The sequence below is a fragment of the Triturus cristatus genome, chromosome 3_2 (assembly GCF_964204655.1).
Source record: "Triturus cristatus chromosome 3_2, aTriCri1.1, whole genome shotgun sequence".
Taxonomy (NCBI): domain Eukaryota; kingdom Metazoa; phylum Chordata; class Amphibia; order Caudata; family Salamandridae; genus Triturus; species Triturus cristatus.
The window spans coordinates 403764739-403786067 of record NC_140584.1 but is presented as its reverse complement, the minus strand read 5'-3'; the positions used below and the strand labels follow the sequence as shown (position 1 = coordinate 403786067).

At 45.5% G+C, this 21329-nt stretch overlaps 1 protein-coding gene across 2 annotated transcripts in view; it reads left to right on the top strand.

The window, feature by feature from the left end:
• Nucleotides 1-21329, top strand: part of EVA1B (eva-1 homolog B) — a 119807-nt gene that overhangs the window by 49618 nt on the left and 48860 nt on the right. Inside the window, exon 1 of one of the 2 annotated variants that reach the window (XM_085647933.1) lies at nt 10396-10415. The exons of the other annotated variant lie outside the window; for it this stretch is intronic. The gene's annotated coding sequence lies outside the window, so the exon portion shown is untranslated. Of the gene's footprint in view, nt 1-10395; nt 10416-21329 lie in introns of those variants that run through there. 2 annotated transcript variants of the gene reach the window in all.

The following is a 21329-nucleotide window of genomic DNA, read 5'->3' as shown; positions in this document are numbered from 1 at the left end:
ATTTTAATAAAGATTGCAGAGTCAAATGATGTCTGTCTCAGTCCTCTTGTGTGGCAGGTTTCATTCTGAAAGCCCTGCTAAATTTTAAGTGAAAGCTCTTCTTGCTCTCCTCCACATTGCACGCGTCCCCTTTAAGGCTGGAGAACAAACATGAAGAGGGGGATGACGAGAGCATGGGCCTTCACAGTTTAGGAAATGTCAAATACTCCAGGAATCAGTGGTGGAGTCTGAAAGCGTTATGTTGTTAGAGGGCTTAACAGTTTTATTGGCCACAAACAGGCTACATTTTGAAATAGCTTATTAAGTTAAGGCACGTGCTGCACAGAGCTTTGTGTATTCAGTACTGGGAGAATACTGGAGGGATAGCTCCGTTAATTAATCCACTTGCTTGCGCACAATTTATTGTTTAACATTTGCCCATACCTGCCTAGTTTTCACTGTGCTTAAGTGCAACATTTCTATTTTTCAATTACAATTTATATGAGACATTTCAATGCCTTTGGTGTGACACTCTGACCGACATTAGCTCATAATCAGTCATGTGCCTGTAATAGATGAAATTCAGAAATGGCCCCTCTTTGCACAGTCGTAACGTACGAATGGCCGTAAAACAACATGGCACCACTCCTAAAGTTCTTATGCTAGGCTTGTGAGTCACTTTGTTTTTATAACAGCATCGTTATGAAAACTATGGCTCCACCAGACTAAACAATGTAAAAGTAATTACCTTGCAATGAGAAAAGTGAGTTGTGGGTCACATTTCGAGAAGAGACCCACCAGAGTTCCATAAAACTCAGTAATCTTAATGCCTGTAATCTGCAGCACTTAGAAAGCCAGTACAATCTAACTCGCTCTTAAAAAAGGTAACGATTAATGAGGGCCATTTTTCCAATCGCAAAGTACTTCTGTTTATGGACCATGCGCAATAAAACGCACAATCTTAACTGATATATAAGTAGCTCATGATTATTTCAAAGGAATACAGTTTGCTGCAAAGATTTGGAACTACAACTATCTTGAGTTATATAAATGCAGCACCATTGAATTCTAATATATATTCTTGCCTCCTGTTCTTATGCCCCTAAGAGTGCCCAATTTCCAGAGTATTTAAGAGTGCGACGTTCAACCAGTGGTGTAACGATTCACCTTGAGCCTCCCCCCCCACCCTTTGCAGAGTGCATTGAGGGGCCCCCACGCGCTTGACCAAGTCCGGATCTCTCAGGGCGGGGGCCTGCAGCCTGTGCAGACTGACGGAGAGGGCACTCAGAAGCTATTGTTACACCACTGAGTTCAACCCCCAATAAAAGCGCTCTTTCGGATGAAATATTATAGCCCCCACATATGCACTGTGGCTCTTCTCCTACATGCCTATAAACAAGAACTATGAATGGGCCAAATTATGTGTGTAAATATGTCATGGCCGGCCCTAAATAGGATTGACCGGGACAGCATCCTGGGTGGAAAGAAAATGTGGTGTTTGTTGTGGAGGGGGAGGGTCCTTGCGGTGTGACGGCAGGAGGTGTGAGGAAGATGGGAGGAGGACACGGGGTTGATGGGGTGCAAACACTTACGCGGAGGTACATTAAGGGCTGATTGCAAAGTCTTTAACGGGACGATTGAAAGCAAGTGGAATGGAAGAGCTGCTGTTTGCATGACATTAAGGCAGGCAGTTCCTTGCTGCGCCCCTCGTAATATTGGCGCCCAGGGCCTGGGCCCAGCTCGCTAATGCCTGATCTCAGTAAAACATGACTTAGACGTCAATCTGAGAAAATGAGTGCAGTAAATACAAAGTGAACCCTTATATTTGTGACACGAGTTACCCGTCTGGAAAACAAGTTTCTAATGTATCCGAGCTGTCTTTAATTACAGTCCATTGCGAAGCCTGTTGGATCAAACTAGAATGAGGAGTGAGTGGGGTCCTCTGGGTGGAGCTGTGTGACATTAATCATCATGCCCCAGCATCACGGTCACAGCAGCCGGGAATACTGGACCAGGCACCACAACTGATGGGCACAACGCATTCTCTTTCAAATAATGTTGTCATCCCGTGCAGTCCTGTCTGGTGCAGCACATTGTAAGACAATCCTTTGGGGGGGGATGCGACAAACTAATAAAATGCGTTAGGCTGACTTGAGATGCGTGGCACTTGGCAGGGCTGTTCAACAACCCACCAGAACAAGCATTAAAAATGCAATAGGTCTCGCCTTTTATTAAGTTAAAGTCATTTGCTTTGCTATACAATACCATTAGCAAAGCAAATGGCTTTAACTTAATCAAAGGCGAGACCTATTGCATTTTCAATGCTTGTTTTCTTAAGGCTGTGATTGATTTTATTTAAATGTAACAATTGTGTATTTCTCAGAAATTGTTCATTGTGATTTTAGAATGCCGGGATACCTCGATAGGTGGAAAAATGTTTGAAGGGATGACATTGGGTGCCTATTAGGATGCAATGGGTTTCAAGGCGCAAGCTTGCACTGAAGGGTAATTTGAAGGTGTTTGGCTCGTTGTGTGACCTGAATTAACTATTTTTGTGGGTGAGAGCCCTGAAACAGCTAATGCAGCATTAGAAAGGCACAAAAAAAAATAATCAAGACAGTTCGCCCATTGGGAATGGTGAAGCGTGAGGCTGTGCACTTTGCTGTAGTATTCACACCAGGGAATGAGATTTGAGAGGTTTTGTCAGAGACACCCAGGAATACCAAAGCTCCCCGCTTTTCTATCTCCATGGATTATTCAATATTTTAAACTTTATGGGATCACAATTAGAGGTTGGCGGACCGGTTAACCTCGCCACAATATGGTCAAAGTGATATCTGTCACGTTTTGTGGGAGCATCCCATTCGTCCAAATGAGGCCCCGTGGCTGTCAGGAACGCTCAAATAAAAGACCACTCTTAGGCAAACAGAAACGAGTACGGAAATTGCACTTTTCAGCTAAACACGTAATTGTAAGGGCGACATATAAGCAAAAGGCCACATCTTGTCCCTTGTCCAAACTTACACTGCCCTTCAGTGGCAGTGTGGGGAGTGGAGCCTGTGAGTCCAATGCTCATAATCCCACGTGCTTCCTGCCGAACCCTTGCTGTTCACTGATTGGACGGGATGGGATTTGTAGGTCTATTCATGACCAATGGCTCACTGCCAACGGTGAAGGCGCGTTTCCGTCTTCAGTCCTCGGGCCTCGAGCCTGGGCCTCTGTCTGAGCCGCGAGCGCTGCTTCTTACTTCCCAAGCGTGCTGAATAGACCCACACTCAAAGAGCTTTGTCCAACTAAACAAACCCAAGCAGTGTGGCCTCGATTTAGATTCAAGGGCTGAGCCCAGCCGAGTGCTCATGGCAACGGCCCATCAAAGGGCGCCTGAGAACTGTGGCCTTGTGTGTCCAGCTCCACAAATGGCATAGAAATGGTAATTTAGGGGGTGAGTTGTGACCGCAGTCGTCTCGTACATCTGCAGAAGTAAAGATACAGGAACAGGATACCCGAGAGACTCCATTGAATGTTTCAGATAACGTGGTTTGTGGCGTAGAGTGGCCTCTTTGACGTGCTCAGCTGCTGAAGCACCATGGTGAGATTTGTGGTCCGGTGTGTGGTCTGCTGCTATGACCTGCTGCAAGCCTACTATTTTGGGGTCTCTTGAGGAGTAAGTGCCCCTTGCCTCTTTTTCAGTGCTAACATCTCTTGCAGTTAAGAATGATTATTTTCTGCTGCAGGTTTTTTCTGAAGCTCTTATGCTACCATGCACCACCTTTCAGATGCCGCACCGCCCATCATATGTCTCCAGTCACCAGGCCCTTGAGTCAAAGCAGGGTAGAAGCCTGGCATGTAAAGCCAACTGCCCTGGCTTCGGTGATTTTTCAAAAAGGACAGTGGCACAGTATCTTGATGTCATGGGATTTCATTTCTCGCCAAGGGAAGACCGTGCCAGGCAGAGGCCGCAAATTACTCTGATTATCTCTCTTGCTCAGCCAACAAGCAGGAGGTGGATGTGTGTTTGAAGCCGCCAACTCTGATTCAAGCAGATCCTTTGATGAAGTTCCACGTGGAAGGTTCATATACAAGAATGGAGACCAGGGTAGGATATTGGCGAGTTAAACTCCGTAGAGAAGTGGTGAACGAAGGAGTGAGATTGGGGGGCTGTGTACTTCAGATTTCCCAACAGAGCATGAAGGGGTGGAGGCTTCAGGGGCAGTGCGTATTGACAATATTTTTCAAACTATCCAACATGATTTAAGACATTCAAAAAGAGAGAGAGAGAGAGTGTGCGCGTGTGTCTGTGTGTGTGCAAATACCAGGTGAAATCCAATAGACACCAAACTCTACCCGACTCTAACCCACTTGTACCCAACTATTTACAACAGAATACATTTTTTAAGGGGGTGTAAAGCCCAAAACACCCCCCCCCCCCCCTCCCCGAAGCTACACCCCTCAGGAGAACCACCAGGATGAGTACAAGAGCTTGTCATTTGCAGTCCCCATTCCCGGACACAATGCAAAAGACACGCAAACATGAAAACCCCAGAACAGTAGACACTTTAAGGAGAGATTCATCAAAGCAACATTAGGGGCTTGCAATAAGATTCAATACAGAGAACAACAAAGTCGAACATTTGCGATGGCGTAACCCTCGCGAGCAGAGCAAGGCTGGGCATGAGCAATTTTGGTTTACACAAGCAAAATCCAGCTTATATCTAAAATAATGTGTCTTCTGTATTTCGCGTCATTTTTTCTTCTCTTCTGCTTCTGCTTTTCATGTAATTTCTTCCCACAGGAGAGTGGTACAAGTGAAAAACGTTTCGCAGGAACGGGGAAGTGGATGTGGGATGCATCCACACGTACTGTGCCAGCAACATTCACAGCATAATTTTAGCAACTTTAGAAAATACATTGAGCAGTTACCTTGTGTGACTTTCACACACACAAGCATTCTGTGCATATAATTTATACTCAGACGAAGGCACAACTATATTTCAGAAAACTACGCTTATTATGCATGGGGAAAAAACATAATATCGCTGACCGCTATACAAGAGATGCTTAGTCAAAGCCAGTAAGTCTCAGATTTTAAAGGCCAAGCTACTGTTAAAAAACAAAAGGGGCGCGAGAGAGCAAGGAAACACATGCACTCCATTGAAGTTCCCAAAAACAAACTAAAAACAAGCATTTGAAAAGCCAATTGGTCTTGGCTAAGAGAGGAGAGCTATTGGCTTTGTCAATGTTTAGTCATCCTATACCGCAGTACGGCTGTCGTGCAGCATAAATGAAAGTTTAAAAAAAATCTATGATGTGGCCAATGCAGGTTGCGTCAGAGCACTTTTTTTTTATTGCTGGCACGAAGGAGGGTGCAATGGAAGACAACATGGTCAACAGAGATGTGGGGGGGGGGGAGGGCTATGAAACAGCCAGCAGTATTCGCATGATAGTGTTTTTTTAGTGATGGGGGCTGAGTGTCAAGCAGCAACACGGACGAGGAGGGAGAGAGGCTAGGTGGGACAAGCAAAACAGACTCAAGAGGGAAGGTGGGGGCAAGCAACACGAATGAGAGAGGACTGGTGGGGGCAAGCAACATGTACCAGGGAGAATGGGAGGGCGGATGGGACAAGCTAAACAGACAAGAAAGAGGTAGAGGAACATGGAGGAAGGAAAAGTACATGAGGGAGCCAGCTGAAAAAGATGGATCCTGGTAAAGTGCTAAATCACAAAGAAAAAAGTAGCATCTAAAAAAATGTGCAGTGGAAGGACACAAGTAATTCGTCCATGCTCCAAGGGTGGGACAAACATGGGAGATGAAGGAAGCTTATTGCAGCTGAACAATAAGAAGCTACCAAATGAGAGTGACAATAAAGCCAACTAATGGTAACTTATGGGCTGTCTCTAAGCCCACTGTTAAGGAAAAAAAAAGTTTGGATGGATGTACTGTCTACGTGAGACCAAAAAAGAGTCCCTTCAAGTAGGGGCATCACTTTAGAAGCTACAGCGAGGGAGGGGTTTGTTATAAGCCTCTTCTGTCTGCATTTTGGCAGACAAAATCTCAAATAACACTATAAATAAATACAGCAACAATAGAAGAGCAAATGACAGCAAGGAATACCAAAAGATGTGTAGATAGGAAATGGAAAGAAGGAATGAATATTGAATAGAAGGAAGAGTGAAAGGAAGGAAGGATGCTGAGTAAATAAATGAGTGGGTGGATGAATGAATGAGTGGTAAGATGGATGCGTTGGTGAAACGATGAGTGAATGGATAGGTGGGTGGAAGGGAGGTAAAACACGAAGATGGGGCAAGGGCAGCTCTGCACCAGAAATCGCCTAAAGAGAGATGAATGCCCTACCCGTACAGACGGGGGGGGGGGCGTTGCAGCGGCAGCGCTGAGAGCTAAACACAGTGCGCTTTGCGAACACATTTCTGCAGGTACTTTTCTTTAGAGGTTCGCAGGTGCTCAAGCATGCTCTATAGGCGCCCCAAACCCCCTTCCACCCTCCCCTCGAAAAAACTGTGGGGAACTTTTACAGAGCACATTAACAGAGAGGGGCAGGACTAGCAGTGGCCTATGAAAGCCACATGGAGAGATGCTAGCACCGGAGCGGCGTCCACTGCCCATCTTCGTTTCTGTGTCTCGCCCCCCCGCAGTTACTAATCGAGAGAGAGGAGCTCATGGCCGCCAGTCACGCGCTCCAGGACTCTCTGCAACAGGCCATGATGTGGTGAACTCCAGCTGAGTCAGGCAGGCTATTATAGCGATTACTGCTAGTTGGCCTAGAGGTGGCTCATTTCCCAGCAATTTCCCCGCAAAACCACCCTTTGCGTGTGGCAGTAAGAACGGACATCCGTTTGCAGAGCCCCCGCAAGGAGATCATCCATCAGGCAAAACTCACCTCTCGCATGCCCGAGTGTCTTCCACTGACTGAGTGCGCGTGCTCATGTGCACACACTCGCACGAACACGAATTTGCTCGTGAGCACACACCTACCCATGCGCACATGCGCGCACTCACACATACCTCTTCACTCACACAGCCTTCCTTTCTTTCTCTAAGGATAAGTCACCAATAATTTGTCACTGGGACGTGTTTGGGCTCAAAATGTCAACATTACGTATGGCCTCTCGTTACCAGTGCCCCAATTATTATGGTGACCAGATTTTTAAATCCAAAAAACGTGAAATTTCGCAAAAATAGAAGAAGGACTATAATTTGGCATCAACGGCGCACAGAATGACGGCGCTCATCACCATAGAATTACAGAAGAGGCACTAAGAAAATAAATGCAATGCAATTTTTTAAGGCAGTGTCATGCCTTTTAAATAAATTGCTTTCTTATAACAGCTGATAAATATCCTAGCTTTGGAGGGAAAAAAATGCACCTCCCACTGTTTTCAGACAACCATCTCTAAAAAAAAAACCGGGACATGACCTAAATATTCCTAAACCTGCTGGGACAGCTGGTGAGAAACCAGGACTGTCCCGACAAATCCGGGACGCATGGTCACCCTACTGATAATGCCATGGGCTGAGTAACAATAATCCTGGGGCGGGAAAATACAGCAACTATTCACTAGTGTAACAAAACTTGAGGGTGCCCCCCTGCAAACTACATGGAGGGGCGCCCTCCGGACTCAGTCAGGAGCTCTCCTGCTAGGGTAGTGTGCCCCGGGGGTCCGGGCCCTGAGCTTGGAGGCCAACCGCACCGCAGGTGCTTTGGGGGCCTATGTTACTAATGCGACTATTCTGGGACACTCCGAGTAACACTAATCCCAGGTTGGGAAAATAACAGCAACTATTCACTTGTGTAACAAAACTTGAGGGTGTCCCCTGCAAACTACATGGAGGGGCACCCTCCGGACTCAGTCAGGAGCTCTCCTGCTAGGGTACTGTGCTAAGGGGGGCCCCCTGAGCTTGGAGGCCAACAGCACCGCAGGGGCTTTGGGGGCCTATGTTACACCTCTGCGACTATTCCGGGACATGCGTAACAATAATCCCAGGGCGGGAAAAAAACAGCAACTATTCACTAGTGTAACAAAACTTGAGGGTGCCCCCCTGCAAACTACATGGAGGGGCGCCCTCCGGACTCAGTCAGGAGCTCTCCTACTAGGGTACTGTGCTGAGGGAGGGGGGGGGCCTGAGCTTGGAGGCCAACCACACCGCAGGAGCTTTGGGGCCTATGTTACGCCAATGCGACTATTCTGGGACACTCCTAGTAACAATAATCCCAGGGCGGGGAAATAACTGCAACTATTCACTTGGGTAACAAAACTTGAGGGTGCCCCCCTGCAAACTAGGTGGAGGGGCGCCCTCCGGACTCAGACAGGAGCTCTCCTGCTAGGGTACTGTGCTGAGGGGGGCCCCCTGAGCTTGGAGGCCAACCACACCGCAGGGTCTTTGGGGGCCTAATCTACACCTCTGCGACTATTCCGGGACACTCCGAGTAACAATAATCCCAGGGCGGGAAAATAACAGCAACTACTCACTAGTGTTACAAACTTGTGGGTGCCCCCCTGCAAACTACATGGAGGGGCTCCCTCTGGACTCAGTCAGGAGCTCTCCTGCTCGGGTACTGTGCTGAGGGGGGCCCCTGAGCTTGGAGGCCAACCGCACCACAGGGGCTTTGGGATTCTATGTTACACTTCTGTGACTATTCTGGGACACTCGCAGAGGCACTTGGTGGCATATCAACAAGGCGAGGCAATAGAATTATCGCCGCTTTAGCGTCCGTTTTTGGACGAAAAGCGGCGATAATTTTATCGCTTTATCAGCAAGGTCACGCTATCGCGTGAATCCTTGCCTTAGCGCCCTATCCCGTAACGTCCACCTTTGTATCTCTAATGAGATGCAAAGTGGACGTTCCTTCCCAAAATAACTGGAGAAATGTCGCTAACCGACATTTCTCCAATTATCAATGGGCACGCTAACGAGCATAGCAATAAGAAAAGTAGCGCTAACCTTGGTTATCGCTACTTTCCTTACACCTGCTTTTAGTTTGACTTAGCCATTATATCCAATGGAAGGTGGCTATCATGGCTGAGTCTGCCCTGCCCTATCAGCAAGCCATCGCCAAAGGTCGGGCCATTATCGCTGGATTTCCAGCGATAATCGGACATTTGGCAGCTTGCGCCAGGAATTTTATCGCTTTTGAGAGAAGCGTTGCTGATAGCACGCTATCTCAGCGATAAAATTCAGCGATAGCCAGCGATAATTATCCTAGCGCTAAGTGCGCTTAGTGATAATTATCGCCGGCTGTTGCTGATATGCCCCTCGGTGGTGATTCTCAAACTCTCACTCCATTCTTCCTCGTTACAGTCGTTATGTCCCTCCCCTATGGTCGCAGAGTCAGGCAGAGCCGGGAGTTCCTATGTAATTGGTCCTAATATATACCTATGGGTGTGAGAGTGGGATTCTTTTTTAAGAACTAGAACTGTGGTTCTAGGAAACTTCTTTGGGGAGGGATACTCACGTCATGATGTAATTTCGGGAACAAGGAAGTGGTCTAGTAGTCAGGGGCTTCTTGCAAAGACGGGGCAAGAACATTGCTTGCCGCGGACCACATTTAGAAGCCCTCTATGAGGAGATACCTCTAAAAACTGCAGAGGATTGTACAGAAATGTGGGTTTCCAGTACAGAAGTTTATGAGAGAAACATGACAGGGAACGAATCCCTATCATATCCCAACAAAAGAAGACTTATTGGCAAAGACCCTGGAGTTATGTGACCACAGAAGGAAAATTAAGTGGCCGGGTTGACTAAACTGGGGGGCAAAAAAGGCAGTTTGTTTAGCTTAAAACAGAACTTTTTGCGACAATATTACTTTATTATTATTATGATTACTTTACACATATTAACACTGTAGGGCAATCAATCTTATTAGTATCAGTAAAAACAGCAATAAGCAACAAAAAGTTGACCAGTCAACCTTTGCGAAAGGTCATCTACCTCGTGGGAAAACATTTTTTATTAACTTTTCTGAGCAGGAAACATTTGCTTTTTGTTAGAATCTTCAAATGATGCAGCACATGGTGGATTATGCGGCAAATGGTTCCAATGCAGAATTGCGCAGAAAACGCCACGCCGCATAATTAAGTGGTCCTGCTTTCTGTAAACAATCGTTGAATCCCGAGGGTTCCTGAAGACCTCCTCTCCGTTGACAATAGGGGCCTTCGGATCCGGCAAAGTATTTATAGTGTCTGAAGCAGCTCCAAGATGCGAGGATAAATAAACATTTTTGGCAGCAGAAACGCAGCGAGGAAGCTGTCCAAAAACGCGCGAGGAGGTCGAATATGAAAACCAGATGATGGCGACTGGCGTCGACGCTGCTTCGCCGACAATGCTTGGACCAAGGGCCAACGACCTGACGGTTCTGCTGGGAAACCCGAATCCATTGCTGCCCCCTCTGGCCTGCACATGCCCCGGGGAGGAGGCGGTGGTAAGAGGGTTGGGGGTGGGGGTGGGGGAGGGAACCTTGAGCCCAGTCAGGCTTGGCTTCACACATGTGTACATTAGGGGGAAGAATTAATTTCGAGGGGTCCCAACTCCAAGCATGTTAAGAGGGCTACGCACCTGGATGTTGATTTACTAAGACGCTGGGGGTAACCGAGGTAGCATCAATCACGTCACAGGTTTGACCCCTTGCACCACCCTTAGACCTTCAGCACCCTTCTGTTTGCTGTTTAGGGGCCAGGGGAAGGACTTCCTGTTCCTGCTTCCTTCGTGACCCTCCAGTCCGAGGGCAGCAAGACGAGTGCCAGAGACACTAAGTGAAAGCCAGGGGTACCAGCGGCCCCTCCAGGCCAAATTCTCCATGGCTGGAACCCTCCTCTTAACTCCTGAAACTCGCATGGCGCCTGGCCTGGCCCTCTCTGGCGCTCAGTGCATGGCGAGGCACAGACCATTGACGCAAGGGACGCCCTGCTTATAGAATCACGGACCGAACCATTTGAAAAAGACTAACATTTATAATCGGCATTATTCCCACCTGCCAGATGCTGGCAGTGCAGCGCTGCAGTTTTGCTGTTTCTATACACTGTAAATAATGGACATTTTTTCTCAGAGAGGCAGGTCCCTGTGTGGGGCACCTAGATTGTTCGGTACCCTGAGGGCATCCATGACCGGCACTCTGTGGTACCAAGACGTGTGGGTACCACTGGGACGCCAGCAGATGTGACTTGCCAAACATGTAGGTACCTCAAGGGCGCCTCGAATGATGGATACCAATTATGGTCCATGAAGGAGAGGTAACAATGGGTCACGGCGGTTACAGTACCCTCGTCTCTATCGGGAGGGTCCCTTCCTCTCTATTTGTCATGATATTACCTACCCTTGCTGCCCCAGGAGTAGCTACCTCTCAGATTGCCTTAGGGTTATCCACCCTAGTCTGCCCCAGAGGCACCTTTATGAGTCTCCACGTTTACAGCCATCTCCTGTGTCCTTGTGTCGCTACCAGTACATGAGAGAAGAGATTTTTGAACAGGGGGTGATCCGTACCCCCTGCATCAACTATCAGAGGCAGCAGGCAGCCCCCAGAGCCCCAGGAGCTATGTCTCCAAAGAAGAACAGCTCACAGGGCCTGATTTTGTTCAGGGAGAGCTAATAAGACAAAATAAGAAAAAGGAGGGCTGTAATGCGTTGTGGCAAACAGGTGGCACAGATATGTAAAGCAAGCTGTAACTCGTTGACCTCTCTAATGGAGAGTCATTGCAAAGGCTGTACCCGAGGTAACTGTGCATGGTCCGTGCAATGATGATGCACGGGCCCCAGGCACATGGAACTAGCAAAGGTAAAGCACTGCTTACTTTTAATGGGTTAGTGACCAAACTGGGCGTACCGGAGAAGAGGCAATGCAATCAAAGTGCTGCTGAATGCAACATAGCAGTAGCAAAGGGTCCTCCTTCTAGTGGACCCTCAATACCACCCAACACATGTTTAATTCCTTTACCTTCTCCTCTCGTTCATTGTGGTTTACACAACTGTAAACTCAGGGACACAAAGGTGGGGATTTTCCTTATCCTGCATCATTCGTTCAGCTCGAAATTCTTTCTCATTTTCAGTATTTTAATCTGCTACACTGAGCTCTGCAGCAGTTTATGCATTTCGAGTAGTTTTGTGAATTTTCCTTGTTTTTTAGTGGTGTGCCGTCAAGGTATACCGATACCAGGTAGGCGTGTGCGATAGTGCGATTCATGGAGATGACGATCGCGAGGGGGCATAGCTACCATTAATGCAGTAGGCATAGTCTCACCAGGGCAAGAGAGCCCAATGCACTCCAATTGTGCCTGTGTTATAGTACTCAGTTTTGGGTAGGGAGATGTCGGGTGTCTCACTTTTGTGCATGTGTTTTGGACCCAGGGCTATCATTCTACGATACTGGGTTAGCACAAATGATGTCCGTTTCAAGGAGGCACGTTGCGTGGGAGAACTCTTCCAACCCTGGAGTGGCTGCACGTTGAATGTCAAGAGCTGTCCAACTTCTTCAGCTCACATGCCACCATTTGATTCCCAACCCTTTCCAGTTGAGCACGAAAAGAGCAAAACGTTTTCTGGACCATTTGTAGACAGACACAGGGAAATATTTAGAGTTTGGCTGACAAAGTCTGTCAGAAACATGGCAATAGCTACAAACATGGCGGATGTCCTGTCTGCCGTAGTACCATTGACTATAACACACTTGTAATATGGCGAAGAAGACATCCGCCATAATAACCGGCAGGTCAAACTTTAAATAGGGACTAAAGTCTTCCCCACATGTGTGACCTGAATAGGATCATGCATGCAACCCTGAGATGGACTGAGTACACCAATCAGAGAACACTTTGTCATTCAGCCCGATTTAGAACCCCCTCAGCGACCACCGTGTGGTCTAGCGCTCTACCATGACCCCAATGTGACGTGCAGAGCTCTACAAACACCGTAATTATGTGATTGGCCAAAGTGATGGCCAATCACGAAACAAAGAACACATGACGTAGACATTTATTACATTCTGGCCAGGGATCAGGGTGACAGCACATGGCAATAGTTGGAGGAAGTGCAAAAGGGGGACATATTTATTTACCCCTTTAGGCCATCTTTATTCTAAAGAAGGGAATTTTTTTGAAGCCAAATATTAAGTAGTTGATTAATTCTTTGGCCGAAAACAAGCCATTGTTATTTATAATTGCTTTGGTCAATCTGTTTAACAAACTTAATATAAGTACAAAACAATCTTGTGAATACATTTTCAATTTGTCTCTAATATCAATGTCCTTTGTATCAGCGTATTATGTAAAAAGGACTTTAAATGTAAAAATAGAATACTGTCAACAAGCAGCGATACATTTTCCTTTGTGAGATGCCAGTTGCTGAAGTAAAGCGTTTGGCTGTTCATTTTTTCTGAATCATATTTTGAGGAACGCCGCCTTTGGCATTCGGTTTTAAATAGGTGACTATAACCTTGCTTGTCCGAAATGTATAGCTGAATTATGGCGAACACCAGCCAATCCAAATTTTTGAGTAATTGTGCAGCTGTTTTTACCATTAATAAGGCATTCTGGCACATTTGCAATCTTGGGTTCTTTGGTCCAGACCTAAGCTGGGCATCAATCGACTGTTGAGTTGTTAGTTGGGTTTTGGAATGCGAGGTTAGTAGAATGTTTAGTTTTGGAGCGGGTTGTTAACAGATGAACCATGGTGCCCCCAATTTGGATTCAGTTTGGTGGTGACAAGCACAGTGCAAAAAAAAAAAAAACAGACCGGTTTAGTGCTATTTCTCGTGGGGCTGGTGACATTCCTTTCATTGCCGGGCTCTGAGAGGCCCGAATCTGCTGCTTGTGATGGAAGGAATGCTTTGTACATGTGCAGCGGAGATAAGTTGTGCTCTGCATGCCAAGAACACTCTCTTAAAGCTCGCCTCCCTTCTCGGCTCGGGTCAAGAGATGGATGTATGTGACGGCCAAGAAACAGAGGAAAAGTCATACCAAAAGGCCGCATATCCAGAATGTGTTTATACTAGGTTCGCTTTGACCTCCTTCCAAGAAACTCTCTTTTTGTATTTATGTAAATCTAATATTCAGCGTCTGGCGATATCAAAAGCCAGTCAGCATCCAATGTCAAAAGCAAAAGGTAGCATAAACAAGAGTCCCAGGAGACAGGTCAGGCGCAGCACCTGATGCGGGGAATATAGAGAGTGTGTGTGTGAGCTAGAACACCTGATGCTGAAGTGTGTGTGTGTGTGTAACTCTGTATTTACAGCTGGCTCTTAAACTGACCGGGCCTGCTCTCCCCTCCCCTCCCCTCCCCTCCCCTCCCCCTCCGTCTTGAGACCCTCTCGGGTGAGTATCGCGCTTAAAACTCCATTGATTGATTGACTGCTGGTTCCGAGGTGTGTGTGTCATGTAGATCATTTGCAAAAGAAGTGTGTGTCTGCGTGTATGTGTCTGTGCGTGCCTCTGTGTGTGTCTGTGTACATCTGGTGCCTCTGTGTGTCTGTATACATCTGGTGCTGAGGTGTGTGTGTGTCAGGTACAGTACCCGATACAGAAGTGTATGTGCGTGTGTGTCCACCACGGTGTGAGTGTGCACGTCTGTTTGTGCTTCTGTGTCTCTCTGTGTGTACATCTGGTGCCGAGGTGTGTGCATGTCATGTAGATCATTTGCTGAAGAAGTGTTAGTGTGTGCGTGTCTGTGCGTGCGTCTGTGTACACTTGGTGCTGAGGTGTGTGTCTGGTACAATACCCGATGCAGAAGTATATGTGTGTGTGTGTTCATCACGGTGTGTGTGTGTTGCAGAATGCACGATGCAGATGTTTGTGTGTGTATGTCAGGCAAAACGCCAAGTACAGAGGTGTGGGTACCTGTGTGTGTATGTCAGGCAAACACCTTATGCAGAGGTGTATGTGTGAGGCACGCGCAACACATGCATCGGTTTGTGTGCGCGGAGCTGAGGCAGAACACCTGGGCCTGTATTACCATAAGAACGCACTTTCACTGTTTCCACCATGGCGCACCTTAAAACAGGTGAACCGGGCGCACACAAGGAAAGTGCACCCTATTATGGTGAATGTGCTGCCTCAGGGCAGCCACAAACTTGCGCTGCCCTGGGGGCGGTGCATTCAACTGAAATATGGAGCAGCTGCTTCAGAGCCGCTCCGTGCTTCCCATTGCAGGCGGCATGCACCTGCACTTTTAAGAGGGATGAGAGATCACCTTGCAGGCGGGTGCAGTGAGTGCACCCGCCTGCAAGCGGATATCTGGGGGGTCAGCGGTGGATCTCCTTTATCCCCTCCAGTGGGCTGCTTTTAGGAGGCGGACTGAAAGTGTGCCATCTTTTTGTGTCGCACTTAAAAGCATGTTTGCCTCTACGCCTGCATCCATAATACAGCACGGGCACAGATAAAAAGTGATTCCCTCGTTTGCATGGTGTCACGTCCCCATGCAAATGAGGAAACGCCCTCTAATGGCAGCGCTGGCACTACATGTGCACCAGCACTATCAGTATTACGGGAGGGGCTGGACAACCATCTGTGGCCTCATCTGTAATACCAAAGTGCCCCAGGGGTGCACAAAGCGGGCACACATGCCCGTTGCGACCCCGGGGCACGTTCTGTAATACGGTCCCAGATGTTGAGATGCGTATGTTTTACGATAATTCTGTCAGTCTTATGTGGCCGGAAAATTGTCACCATATTGCTGCCATTATTCTTTCTATATGTGACAATCACCCACAATCATTAAGGGAGAGCAGAAATGAAACCAATACATCTTTTCTGTTTGTAGTAAGAGTACAGCTTCCTTTCCTCACATATCTAAATTCTTGCATGCTTCTCCATATCTTCTCTGTCTTACATTCCTCCCCCTGCCTCCCTTGATCTCCATTGAGTTCTTCTTTTGTGTATTCTTTTATTTCATCCTCCTGCCTTCACCCTTTCGTTCCCCCCTTACTTCATCAACCCTCTTTCTCATTCTTCAGGCTTTCAATGCCTTCTTTATCCCTCCTGTACCTTCCACCCTTCTTTTTCCCCCTCACTTCCCCTCTCTTTATGTCTTGTCTACATACAACTTTTAGCTATGTTTGCTACTGCTTACCATTTGTTAGTTTTATTGCCACTCACATTTGCTTGCTTCTTATTCAATGCTTTCCTTCCTCTTCTTGTGTTTGTCTCTCCCCTAAAGCACAGTCTCTTTACCATTGTTTCGATCGACTATTTGTAAACTTCCACTGCTCACATTTAGGGATCTATCTTATTTAATAAGCACGTCATGAGAATGACTATGTTTCATTGATCTTGCTTGTGTTGCACTTCGCCCACTCAAAACCTGACCCTGCCCATTACTTCCTCCTCACCCACCCCCAAACTGCTCCTCCATCACTGCCCTACCTATTGCTGTACATGTACATTTTTGGATGGCCAGGCAAACTGCCATTTGCTACTATGGTTACTCCATGTTTTATACAGTGCTTTTGTGTGCCTCTGTTGCTCCCTCACTTTCATCCCGTCTTCGCTGGTTTCCCCGTCACATGCTTCCTCTCACTGCAAACATTATTTATGTATTTTGGGAGGGCCCCACAGCAACCATTTGCTGCTAGGCCACTCCGCTACACTAAAAGCGCTTTCACACAAATCTAACTTTTTAGTTTTTTTAATTTACTGACATAAGCGCGGTCTCAGATAATAATAGAGAACAATACCCACATTGTTCCACAGGCATGGGTCTATAGATTGAGCTGGTTGATAGCAACGACAGCGTCATTGTGACTTTTCCTTTTTTTTGCTGATGCTGCAGATCATCAGCAAAAAGCATTTTGATTTTTACTGATGTTGATCAGCATCAGCATAAAACTTTAGGAAAGCCAATATGTCAATAATTTGAGACATATTGGCTTCGCCAATACTTGTTTTGAGCTCTTTCACCACCTTCATTTTCTTCCTACTCTCTTTGCCGTTCATTTTTATTTGTTACTTTGTGTTAAGTTGTTCACATTCCTTGTTTGCACACTCAACCATGTTTGTGTAATGCTGTTCTGCGATTTCTTGTGTTAATCAGTGTGATATGATGCATTCATTGTGCAGTGCTGGAATAAGTTCTGTTGTACTGTTTTGGGCTTTGCTGTGTTGCAACACTTTACATTGTGTTGGGTTGTGCAGTGATGCACTGCTCTGTTATGATGTGATATGTGTTAGCTTTTGTTGGGGTGTGCTGTGTTGTATTGCATTATAATGGGACGTGCTGTGCTGTAATATGTCCCATGGAGTTGAGCTGTGTTGTGTTGCATTGCTTTACATTGTGTTGTGCAGTACTGTGTTCCTCTGTTATAATTCTACGTTTTGCTGGGTTGTGTTATGCTGTTTAGCATTATGTTGCACTGCACTGTGTTGGGTTAGATTCTGTTAGGTTGTTTTGAACTGCTTTGTGTTATGTTGAATTGGATGGTGCAGTGTTTCATTGCTCTGTTACGATGTGATAGCTTGTATGTTTCTTTTGCTTTGGCCTGTGTTGCTGCAGTGTGATGGGTTGAGTTGTGCAGTGTTAGGGTTTATAGTGTTAGTGCCTGATAGGCTGAAAGTCACAACAAAAATTGATACTTCTGTGTTACTAACTGACTGTAACCTAAATTAGATATTTAGGCACAGACAGTGATAAATAATCTACATCCTGCGGTTGCAACTTGTAAAGCAAGCTCAGGCTTATTAGAGGCCCCTTCCACCTTGGAGTAAGTCCTCGGGTCCTTGGAAAGGCAGCATCCTTAGAAGCAGTCCATCTTCAAGTTGGGCTAAAGTCGTTCTGGACAGCCACCACTAGGTGAGCTCCAATGTGGCACGTTCAACTGGCGTACACCACTGTAGGTCATTGGACACCTGGAAGAAGTTGGAAATTGGGAATAGGATAACAAAGGCAATGATAAAGAGTGTGGCTTACGAGAGACTGTTTTGGATACAATGTGCTTACCAGGTCTCGAAACATCTACTCTCCCACTTGCTATGGCAAGTCAGATTTAATTAGGGCAAGCTATTTAAAGCCCTACTGGCCCATTCTGGTGAGTGAGCTTGAGCTGGCAAAAAACAGGAGTTCTGTTCATTCAGAAAATGAGTGAGCAATAAAGATGCCTTTAAATCTTGTTTTCATCTTGTCACATTTGCTGTCCAATCAAAGGCAGAGATCAAATGTCAGCTTATGTCTTTTTTACAAATTGCTGCTTTACCGAAGAGATCGCTCCGATCCGGGTAACTATAGGCCTATAAGCCTGATCGATTGTATACAGAAGGTGGTAGCAAGGCTTGTCCTATTAAGGATACAGGGGTGGATAGAGGAGGAGGAAATTCTATCACCATTACAGGCAGGGTTTTGCAGCCACACAAGTACCACTGATCAGGTATTTAGGTTTTTATTAATCTACTGGCGGGTGGTTCAGCTGGGGAATGGCATGATATTTGCAGCCTTTGTTGATCTTAAATCAGCTTTTGATTTAGTCCCTCGAGCAAAAATGTGGTCTGTTTTTAAAGATCAAGGAATGCCTATTGACATTTTACTTTTTTTAATTAAATTGCACGAGGAAAATTTTGCTCAAGTAAGATGGAACCAATCAGGCAGTGTCACAGATAAATTTTCAATTGCTAGGGGAGTTCGCCAAGGGTGCGTTTTAGCCCCGACCCTTTTTTCCTTATACATCAACAGAGTAATCAACTATTTCAAAGAAACACCAACTGATGCCCCAAAATTGGATGGCAAGCTGATTCCTCTGTTGATGTTTGCTGACGACACTTTATTAATTTCCAAGACGCAGCAGGGCCTCCAAAAAGCAATAGATGTGTTTGAAATCTTCTGCAAAGACCATGGACTAATCGTAAACGTCACTAAGACCAAGTTCATGGTCCTGCATAAGACCAAACATGTCAGAGGGACCGTGCTGATGAATGGAATAAAATTAGAACAGACTAGGGTCTTTTCATACTTGGGCATAACCCTTGCATCAAAGTTAGAATGGAAACCGCATGTAGATCAGGTGACAATAAAGGACGCACAGTTAACTGGTGCACTAATAAAAGAACTACATTTGTCCCACACCAAACCTATGATTCCAGCGCTTAAAATATACGAAGCCAAGATAGGTACAGCAAGTCTTTATGGGGCAGAACTCTGGGGATTTAGTAATCTCACCCAATTGACTAGGGCCCAAAACAAGTTTTTGCGATTGATTACTGGCCTCCCGACCTCAACTCCCCTAATCCCCCTGTATTATGACCTGGGGATCCTACGTCTTGAGGATATTGCAAGATATAGACCTGTGGCTTATTGGAGGAGGCTTTGGGTTACCCCTGAACTCTCCGAATACGCCCGGGCTTTCCTGGATGTCAGGGGGTCTGACAAGGGGAACAAGATTCTATGGATGAGGGAGTTCAGGTTACTGTATTCTGCAATGGGCCTAGCAAGTTTATGGGAGGAGCCTTTAGCACACACTTTTCCCCCCAGGAAAACCCTAAAAGACATGTACTGGCGGTTGGTCTCAGAAAGAAGATTTGGTTCAAGTATTGGTCCCTCTCTAACTTCGGACTTTCTGGCACTTAAGGATAAACCCCTGTTCGAAAATTATTGGGACTGTATCACTGTCGTTGAGGACAGAAAGCGATATCACCAATTCAGGGTGGGCACTCTTCCAATTAATACATTTGTTGCAAAATGGCGTAATGACTTGAAACCTGATTGTCCCTTTTGCCCAGCTCATCGAGAAAATATCGCACATATTCTATTCATCTGTCCAGAGTACAAAACACCAAGACAGGTTTGGATCAAACCAATCCGTCTTTTATTTGGTTTCCCGACAGGGGTTGAGGCTTTGCGGTGTTTTAAGTCAAACACATCTCAAACTGTGATTATTGCTGTTTCAAAATTTCTCCATTGGTTCTGGATTATTCGTGCTTATAAATTACGCCTCGTCTGATTAATTGATATATTTTTTAAACTTTTTATGTATTTTAAATGTATGAGATATTTATTTATTTATAATTCCAGCTGCCATGAATGACCTATTTGCAGTCTACGTTGAATCTATGGTCCCCCTTTTGCCTTCTGTACCCCTCTATTTATTTTATAATTGTTTAGTATTATGTGTCTTTTATGATGATAAATCGAAATAAAGACTTGAAATTGAATTGAATTGAAGAGATTGGTGTTTAGTTTTCCTTCTCTGAGGCTGGAGGATGTCGTTTTTTTTACCAACACACATTTAAGTAGCCTGTAAATGAATACTACAAATATTTCAAAATCAATTAGGAAGCACATTCTTTGTAATACAGAAGTGTGATGGAAACAAATATTTTAATAGGATCAATGCAAATCAGAGCACTTTACTTGGTACAAATGAAAAATATGTGCAGAAACCTGAATCCAAACATAAACGATATATAGTTTTATCAGTAAAACTACATGTTGGTGGGACAAAAAGTGCTGACTGTAAATGACAGTGTACTACCATGTCATGCTTTAGTATTATATGTATTTAAAGTGATAGTTTTTTAACAATAACTGAGAAACATTTCTCTCCTGCCCAGATGGCAATGCTGTTATTGAACTAAGAGGCACGTCAGTGGTAATGTGTACCCTATATGTTGGCTACATTCATATATATCGAGCAAAGGTTTAGTCTATTAAATCAAACAAAGGAGTTTTGTGTACAGCTGACATGCAGAACTCACATATTTGAAGAAGATCTCATGTGTGATATGTAAGAAAACGGCAGTGCAATGAAATCAAACATTTGCCCAGGATCCTATAATTTGAGAACAGTTTATGGGTTTAGAGCATTACAGTTAGGTTGAGTAGATTATTTATGTCTCTAGACCAGAGGGTCTGGTAACCTTTTAAAGATTTTTCGAGGTCTGCAAATATTTAAAAAAATCTTCAGTATGAGTATTGTGAACTGCCCTTGTTACGTTGACGTCAGTGTGGTATGTGCCATGAGGGCATTCCAGTCGTCTGTGATAATGATTACATTTGTAGATTCTCCTCCATCTTTAAAACTCCTCCAGCCTCCAGAAAAATGGTTACATGAGGCTCTTGCACTCATAGAGCTAGAAATGGCTTTGGGCGGGGACCCCCGAAGATGGCAATATATGTAATATTTGGCTAGGATAAGGAAACAAAGATCTTGACCAGTTTCTACACCTTAACACGAGGACTTCCGGAAGGCAAAGCTTTGAATATTCATTCTGTGTATAAGTCAAAATAATAAACATATTTTCATTTCAAGAGAAGATAATGATTGTGGTGTTGGGCAATGTTATTACTGCTGTATAATTGTGACTGTTATGAACTGTTATTTAACAGCTGGTTTTCGAATATATCACTTTCTTATGTTATATGAAACAAC